Here is a 9404-nt window from a genome sequence, read left to right on the forward strand (position 1 = left end):
GGAAAAATCCACCAAGATGCCATTTCAATTCTTAACACCTATGCCCCAAACACAAGGGCACCCAAGTTTGTAAAAGAAGCAATATTGCATCTTAAATAACATATAGACCCTCACATTCTGATAGTGGGGGACTTCAATAACCCACTCTCACCAATGGACAGGTCATCCAGATGAAAACTAAACAGAGAAATACTGTAGTTAACTGACATTATAAACCAATGGGCCTAATAGACAGTTACAGAACATTTAACCCCCAAACAAAAGAATATACCTTCTTTTCTGCACCTCATGGAGCTTTCTTCAAAATTGACCACATACTTGGACACAAAGTAAGTCTCAACAGATACAAGAAATTTGGAATAACACCCTACATCCTAGAAGACCACTATGGATTAAAGCTAGATATCATCAACAACAGAAAAAATAGAAAGCTTATAAACTCATGAAAACTGAACAACCCTTTACTGAATGAAAATGGGTCAAGACAGAAATAAAGAAAGAAACTAAAGACTTTCTAGAATTCAATGGAAATGAATGCACAACATACCCAAATGTATGGGACACAATGAAAGTGGTGCTAAGAGCAAAGTTCATAGCACTAAGTGCCTACATAAAAAATTTGGAGAAATCTCATACTAGCAACTTTTATTTCCCCCAAGACAGGGTTTCTCTATGTAGCTCTGACTGTCCTGGAACTCGCTCTGTAAACCAGGCTGGCCTGAAACTCACAGAGATCCCTGTTGAGATTAAAGGTGTGCACCATCATCATTTGGCTTCATACTAGCAATTTAACAGCATACCTGAAAGCTCTAAAACAAAAAGAAGTAATCACACCCAAGAGGAGTAGCCAGCAAGAAATATTCAAACTCAGGGCTGAAATCAATAAAATAGAAAAAAAAGAGAGAGAGGACAATATAAAGAATCAATGAAACACAGAGTTGGTCCTTCGAGAAAACCAATAAGATAGAAAAACCCTTATCCAAACTAACTAAAAGGTAAGAGAATATGAACAAAAATCAGAAATGAAAAGGAGGATATAACAACAGAGAGGAAATCCAGAGAATTATAAGAACATACTTTAAAAAATTATACTCCACCAAATTGGAAAATCTAAAAGAAATGGACAATTTTCTCTATAGGTACCACTTACCAAAGTTAAATCAAGATCAGATTAACAATTTAAATAGACTTATAACTTCTAGTGAAATAGAAGCTGTCATTAAAAGTCTCCCAACCAAAACAAGCCCAGGACCAGATGGTTTTAGTGCAGAATTCTACCAGACTTCAAAGAAGAGTTAATGCCAATACTCCTCAAATTATTCCACAAAATAGAAACAAAAAGAACACTGCCAAATTCATTTTATGAGGTAACCGTTAGTTACCCTGATACCCAAACCACATAAAAATTCATCAAAGAAAGATATAGACCAATTTCCTTTATGAACATAGATGCAAAAGTACTCAATGAAATACTTGGAAACTGAATCCAAGAATACATCAAAAAGATCATCCACTATAATCCACATCTTACCTCTAGGACTCCTCAGCCTGAAAAGGCTTTCTAGCTGAAAGACCTCTAGCCAAAAGGAGATTCCTCAACTGAAAGCATTTCCAGCCAAAAAGCCATAGTTCCTGTCTCCTCACGCCTTATATACCTTTCTCCGCCTAGGCATCACTTCCTTCCTAGTGCTGGGATTAAAGGCATGTGATTCTCAAGTACTGGGATTGAAGGTGTATGTCGCCATTGCCTGGTTCTGTTTCTTTCATAGACTGAGTCAATCACATGTAGTCCATGGTGGCTTTGAATCCACAGAAATTCAGACAGATCTCTGCCTCCCCAGTGCTAAGATTAAAGGTGTGTGCCACCACTGCCTGGCCTGTATGTTTAATCTAGTGGCTTGTTCTGTCTTCTGATCTTCAATCAAATTTTATTAGGGTATACAATATATCACCACAATATGGAGCTGCTCAAACTGGATATCTGCATGTAGAATAGATACAAATAGATCCATATTTATCATCCTGCACAAAACTCAAGTCCAAGTGGATCAAAGACCTAAACATATAATCAGATACACTGAACTTGATAGAAGAGAAAGTAGGGAATAACCTTGAATGCATTGGCTCAGGAAACAACTTTCTGAACAGAACACTTAGTGCAGGCACTAAGATCAATAATTACTAAATGGGACCACATGAAACTGAAAAGCTATAAGGCACAGGACAATGTTAACTAGACAAAGCAGCAGCCTACAGAATGGATTTATGGAATATTTTCACTAACTCCACATCAGTTAGAGGGCTAATATCCAAATATATAAAGAACTTGAGAAACTGATATAAAAAAAGAAATAATCCAATTGAAAAATAAGGCACAGATCCAAACAGAGAACTTTCAATAGAGGAAACTCAAATGGCTGAGAAACATAGAAATGTTCAACATCCTTAGCTGTTAGGGAAATGCAAATCAAAACTACTTTGAGATTTCCTATTACACTAGTCAGAATGACTAAGATCAATAACACAAGTGCCAGCTCATACTGGCCGGGATGTGGAGCAAGGGGACTCCAATGCTGGTGGTAGCACAAACTTGTACAACACCATGGAAATCAATACGGTGGTTCCTCAGAAACTCGGGAATTGATCTACCTCAAGAGCCACTTATACCATTCTTGGGCATCCCAAAGGATGCTCCATCTTACCACAAAGACACTTGCTCAGTCATATTCATTTCACTTTTATTCATAATAGCCAGAAATTGGAGACAACCTAGATGTCCCTCAACAGAAGAATGGATAAAAAAAAAATGTGGTAATTTACACAATGGAATATTAATCAGCTGTTTTAAAAAAAATGACATCAGGAAATCTGAAGGCAAATGGATGGAACTAGAAAAAAACCATCCTGAGTGAACTAACACAGATCCAGAAAGATGAATATGGTATGTATTCACTTATAAGTGGATATTAGTCATTAATTAAATCATAACGAAGATACAATTTGTCGAGAGGTTAGGTAAAGAGGAGAGGTCCAGGTGGGAACATGTGGGTCTCCCTGAGAGGAGAAAATAGAATAGATTTTATGGGTTGACTGGGGTCTGGTGGGGATAGGAAGAAGGATCAGGTGAGGGGTGATGGGAGAGAGAGAGATAGTCTGGGAGAGATGACTGGAATTGGGTATTTTTTGGGGGAGGTGTGGAAACCTTGTGCAGTGGAAACCTCCTGGAATTTATGAAGGTGATCCTGAGGAGGGCTTGTAGTAATGGGACGTAGGGAATCTCAAAAGGCCATCTCCTTTTGCTAGGCAAGCCTTCCAGCACTGGGACTGGGTTGCATTCAGTTGAGTTGTTGGCTAAGGGGGCCCCATGGAAATCTCCAAACAACCTAGGCTGTTGCTAAGACAAATACTTGCTCTCTGAAAACTGACAGTGAGGCCCTTTTGCTGAGGACAACACCCATTCAATTCATTGAACCTGGAGAAGTTGAGCTGGTGCCTACATGGAGCCTTCACCCTACATTCTGTTCTCTTTGATGAAGGAAGGTACTCTGCAGGCTACCAAAAAAGAAATGTGGACATCACTCAGGTACAAAAACTTTGGCCTACAGATGAGAACAAATGCAGAGGCCCACAGCCAGACAATACATAGAGAGAGTCTAAATGGGAGGTCTTCATGAAATCCCTCTCTTCAGAGCTCAGGGATTTGCTGTGGATGACTGATTGATAAATAAAACACTGATTGGCCAGCAGCCAGGCAGGACTAACAGAGAGGAGAACTGAGAGAACAGGAAGGCATAGAGAGAGAGAAGCTGCCAGTCACTGCCATGAGAAGATGTTAAGATACCGGTAAGCCATGAGCCACGTGGCAACTTATAGATTAATAGAAATGGGTTGATTTAAGATATCAGTTAGCAAGAAGCCACAGCCATGGCCATACAGTTTATAAGAAATATAAGTCTCTGTGTGCTTACTTGGTTGGGTCTGAGCAGTGGTGGGACTGGTGGGTGAGAGAGATTTCTGGGAAAGTGGAAGGCTGAGGCAGGAGACGCTGCCAGCCGCCACCATAAATACCAACATGTAAAATACTGGTAAGCCATGAGCCATGTGGCAAGGAATAGATTTATAGAAATGGGTTAATTTAAGATGTAAGAACTAGATAGCCAAACAGTTTAAATAATATAAGCACCTGTGTGTTTATTTTATAAGTGGGCTGTTGGACTGTTGGGGATTGGCAGGAGATGGAGAGAAACTCTCTCCAGCTACAGGGATTCCCAAGAGGAGATGGAAAGATTGTAAGAGCCAGAGGGGATGGAGGATACCAGGAGAACAAGACTCTCTGAATCAATAAAGCAAGGTGAGGATGAGCTCACAGAGACAGAAGTAGCAAGCACAGGGTCTATATGGGTCTGCACCAAGTCCTCTGTTTATATATTATAGCTGTTAGCTTAGTATTTTTATGGGACTCCTGAACGTGAGAACAAGTGGGTCTCTGACTCTTGTGCCTGCTCTTGGGACTCTTTCCCTCCTGATGGGTTGCAGTGTCCAACTTCAATATGATTGTTTTTGCTTTATCTTATGTAATATTTTGTCATGTTTTGTTCTTATCTCTTGGAAGTTTATTCTTTTCTAATGAGAGACAGAAAGGGAGCAGACCTGGAGGGGAGGGGAGGTGGGAAAGAACTGGGAGGAGTGGAGGGAGGGGAAACTATAATCAGGATATATACGAGAAAAGAATCTTCTATTTTCAATAAAAGGAAAAAATGTCTAACTTGTGTATAATCCTGAAGAAACCAGACAGGAGTATGGTGGTCAGGGTGGAGCCCTGCCTAGAATCCCCCAGTGAGGGGCTGGGGGCATGGTCAGGGTGGAGCTCAATGGTTGAGTACATGGTTAGTATTCATGAGGCTCAGGTCATGACCTCAGTCTCTCTCTCTCTCTCTCTCTCTCTCTCTCTCTCTCTCTCTCTCTCTCTCTCTCTCTCACACACACACACACACACACACACACACACAGAGGAAAAAAACAGAACAAAGAAACAAGGCAAACATAAAACAAAAAATTCTATAAAATGTTCAGTTTGTTGTCCTCACCAGTGATAAGGTCATGAATGTAAAAGAATCCAGAGATCATGACACAGTCCAGTTCTTGGAGGTTAAGACAGTGAGTTCAAGGCTATCATGTGTAACAAGTCTTTCTTTGTTCGGCCATCCAGCTCCCAAATAATGACACGGAGACTTCTTTATTGGAGAAATTATTTTGGCCACTCCACGTAGATAAAAGGATATTTATTTAATGGCGTAACTCACAAATTAAGTGAAAGGTAGGTTGAAGGGTCTGGGGAAGGTGTATCGCAGTCCAGCGGTGTTCTCCGGAGCTCTGCACAGTCCACCTTCACCGTTCAGCGTCCAGGCACAGAGAGAGCGCTGACCCATTCAGCTCTTGGGTCTCCAGGCGCCTCCCCTCGCCCCGCCTCATAGGCATGACAGTTGCCAGAGTCTCAATGGGGGTTGGAACTTCCAGATCCAAGCTGGAATGGCTACCCACTACACTTCTTATTAATTGTGAAAGCTTGGCCTATAGCTTAGGCTTGTTCCTAACTAGCTCTTATAACTTAATTAACCCACATATATTAACCTATGTTCTATCACCTGGAGTTACCTCTTTTCCATCTTGTACCTCCTGTTTCCTCTCTGTGTCTCCTGGTGTCTCCCAAGTAATCCAAGTGCCTTGATTCCTCCTCCACCTCCTCTTCCTCTTTTTCCTCTCTCTCCCAAAAAATCCTACCTATCCTGTCCTAATTATTGGCCATTCAGCTCTTTATTAAACCAATCAGAAGGCACCTTGGCAAAGACATATCTTACTTAGTATGTACAAATATTCTGCAACAATCATGGGCAAGACTTTGTCTCAAAAACAAACCAACAAAAGCAGAGCAAAAGACGGAAACTGCCTCGTACTGAGGTGGACTAAAGGAAGATGAAAACTACCTTTAGCCCATGATTATAAATTTAATTAAATTTTAATAAAGGATCTTATTGGTACATTTTTGTGAAACTTGAATAGGATGTGAAGATTTGCTAGTAATTAAAATTTATTGGTTTTGATGACTATAATGGTTACCTTTGCTTATAGAAAGTTGTGGTAAAGTATTTCAGTGTGCTGTAAAGCTGGGTCTTTATCCCCCCTGAATGTTTATTAATTTTTGAGATGAGTATACACTATGGTACCCAGGCTGGTTTCAAACTTGTAGGTTCAGTGATTCTTTTGTCTTGGCCTCCCAAGTAGCTGAGACTTCTGCCATAAATTGTCAGCTTGGCTATTTTTCATGCACATAACATTTTTCTTCAGGCATTTGATTATTTCAAAATGTAAAACACACAGGAAAACATTTTAATCCTTATTTTTAAAAATTATGTGTATGTGCGTATGTCTTTATGTATATGTATGCGAGTGCAGCTACCTGCAGAAGTGAGAAGGTGTTGGATCTCCTGGAACTGCTGTGAAAGGCCTTTTTTGGAGCTTGGAACCAAACTCCAGTCCCCTGCAGGAGTAAGTAGTACATGCATTTAGCATCTGAGCCATCTCTCCAGCCCTATCCCCTGCCCCATCCTATTGAAAACTGACTTTAAAACCAATGTAGAGGACTGGAGAGATGACTCAGCAGTTAAGAGCACTGGCTGCTTTTCAGAGGACCTGGGTTTGATTCTCAGCACCCACATAGTAGCTTAAACCTCCTATAAATTCAATTCTAAGGGGATACAACACCCTCTTCTGGCTTCCATGAGCACTGTATACACATAGTGCATAGACATACATGCAGGCAAAACATACACATAAAATCAAAAAAAAACAACCTCAACAAATGCAGAAAAAGATACTTGAAAAAAACCATTTTTTTTGAGATGGGGTCTTATTCTGTGGTTCAGATTGGCCTTGAATTTAAGAAGATCCTCCTGCCTCTGACTCCCTAGTGCTTTACTTTCTTCAGGATGGAATGTCTACACAAATTACTTGGCATTCTTTTGTTTAGGAAGTTTGCATGTTTTCTCACATTCATTTATTTATTTAATTTACACTAATGTGGACTCACTGGTTATTTATACTTCAGGTTTTAACCCAATGCTCTGTTTTTGTTTGTTGGTTGGTTTTTCAGACAGGGCTTCTCTGTGCAGCCATGGCTGTCCTGGAACTTTCTCTGTGGACCAGGCTGGCCTTGAACTCAGAGATCTGCCTGCTTCTGGCTCCCAGGTACTGGGATTAAAGGTGTGCACCAACAATGCCCAGCTGTTTTTTTCTTAAAAACATTGTTATAGACTTGACTGCTGTGAAATTTTCCAGTTGGTTTTTGCATCAGTTTGTTTTTGAACACTTCCTATCTGTCACTATGAGATAATCTAAGCTCACACATTTGAGCACCCTAACCCACGTGTACCAGATATCTATGTGTCTATATCCATCTGTATCTTTGTTAGAATAAACCGGAATGCATATCGATATGTCTCATTATACTCTAGTAACACATCCTGACTGCATCTTTCCTCCCTTGCTTATCAATAACCTTCTTCTTCATCAGTAAAACATATATTTTCTGCCAGCTGTCACATCATCAGCAAGAATGAAGTCATGTGAGGATTCTGGTGCTTGTGAGAAAACTTGAAAGAAATAAGAATCTTGTGACCTCAGTTTCTTCAAAACATGGAATAGTTCCTGGACCATGCTTTTGTGTTCTTCCCAGGTGTAGCAGACAGGAGTGAGATTACTTCAGATTACTCATTCTTGCCTGCTGGTGTTATTCAATTAACTGTTTCTATGCCTCTATGGAAAAACATGTTTTGCCACATGTGACTTGTCCTAGTGATTGTATACAGCTAGAACTCATGAGAACTTTACTCAGGTGACCTCTCTTAACCTATTGGAGAAATTATTTTGGCCACTCCACGTAGTTAAAAGGATATTTATTTATTTAATGGCGTAACTCACAAATTAAGTAATGGGTAGGTCGCAGGGTCTGGGGAAGGTGTATTGCAATCCAGCGGTGTTCTCTGGAGCTCTGCACAATCCACCTTTCACCGGTCCGCGTCCCGGCACCGAGAGAGCGCACAGAGCGAGCGCTGGCTGGCCCATCCAGCTCTCGGGTCCCCAGGCGCCTCCCCTCGCCCCGCCTCGTAGGCGTGACAGTTGCCAGAGTCTCAATGGGGGTTGAAACTTCCAGATCCAAGCTGGAATGGCTACCCACTACATAACCCTTGTGATAAACTGTCTGATGCTCTGAATAAAGTTGACTTTGCATGAGACTGTAGCCCGCCTCATTTAGTGGCTCCATTCTCCCAGGTCCCACTGCCTCTGGAGCATCATACATTTACTATTTTTCTGTCCCAGTATGCACACACCTGTGGGAGCATTCGAACTGAAGGGCATTATAGCAATTTCAGGACAGAAACTTCTTAGGTGTCTTTAGAGACTGACAAGACAACTAGATTGTCTAGGACACCAGCTTCTGGAGGTGTCCTAGATCAGTGGGCAGACACCTGGGCTGCTCTGCTGGCTCCCAATTGCTGATCGCCATTCTGGGCTTACTCTCCTCATCTCTCTTCCTCTTTTTACGTGTGTGTGTGTGTGTGTGTGTGTGTGTGTGTGTGTGTGTACATATGTGTTTGCACACGTGCATGAATGTGGAGGTCAGAGACTGACATCGGGTGTCTTCTGTCACTCTCCATCATATAAATTGCATGGTGGCACACACCTTTAATCCCAGCACTTGGGAGGCAGGGGCAGATGGATCTCTGTTAGTTCAAGGCCAGCCTGGTCTACATTGTGAGTTCAGCGACAGTCAGAGGTACACAGACCCTGTCTCAAAATACAGAACAAAACAACAACAAAAATTGAAGCAGGCATTGAGCATCCAAATCCAGATCTTCATCACTGAGTGCCATGCACATTACCCACTGAGCCCATCTCCCCAGCCATGCCCCCCAAGATGTTATTTATTTTTATTTAATGTATATCCGTGTTTTGCCTGAATTATGTGTTCCATGTGCATGCAGTGTCTGCAGAGGCCAGAAGAGAGCATCTGGTCTCTTGAAATTGAAATAATAGACAGTAATGAGGTGCCATGTGGACGCTGAAAACTGAACCTGGATCCCCTGCAAGAGTCTCAAGTGCTCCTAACTGTTATGCTATTTCTCCAGCTCCTCCCTATTTCTTAATATTATTTTTATTGATTTTTTTCTTTTACCATAGCAATATATTCCTATTTTATTTGTGTGACATCTTTTAATTAAAAATTTGACATTCTAAGTTTTACCTTATTGAGTGTGGCATAATTATGTGTTTTGGGCATTCTTGAGCTTTTAAAAATAAAATGAAGTTACTTATAAACAATTTGATCTTTTCTAGGCCTACTTTTG

Source organism: Peromyscus leucopus, chromosome 5 (assembly GCF_004664715.2).
Source record: "Peromyscus leucopus breed LL Stock chromosome 5, UCI_PerLeu_2.1, whole genome shotgun sequence".
Taxonomy (NCBI): domain Eukaryota; kingdom Metazoa; phylum Chordata; class Mammalia; order Rodentia; family Cricetidae; genus Peromyscus; species Peromyscus leucopus.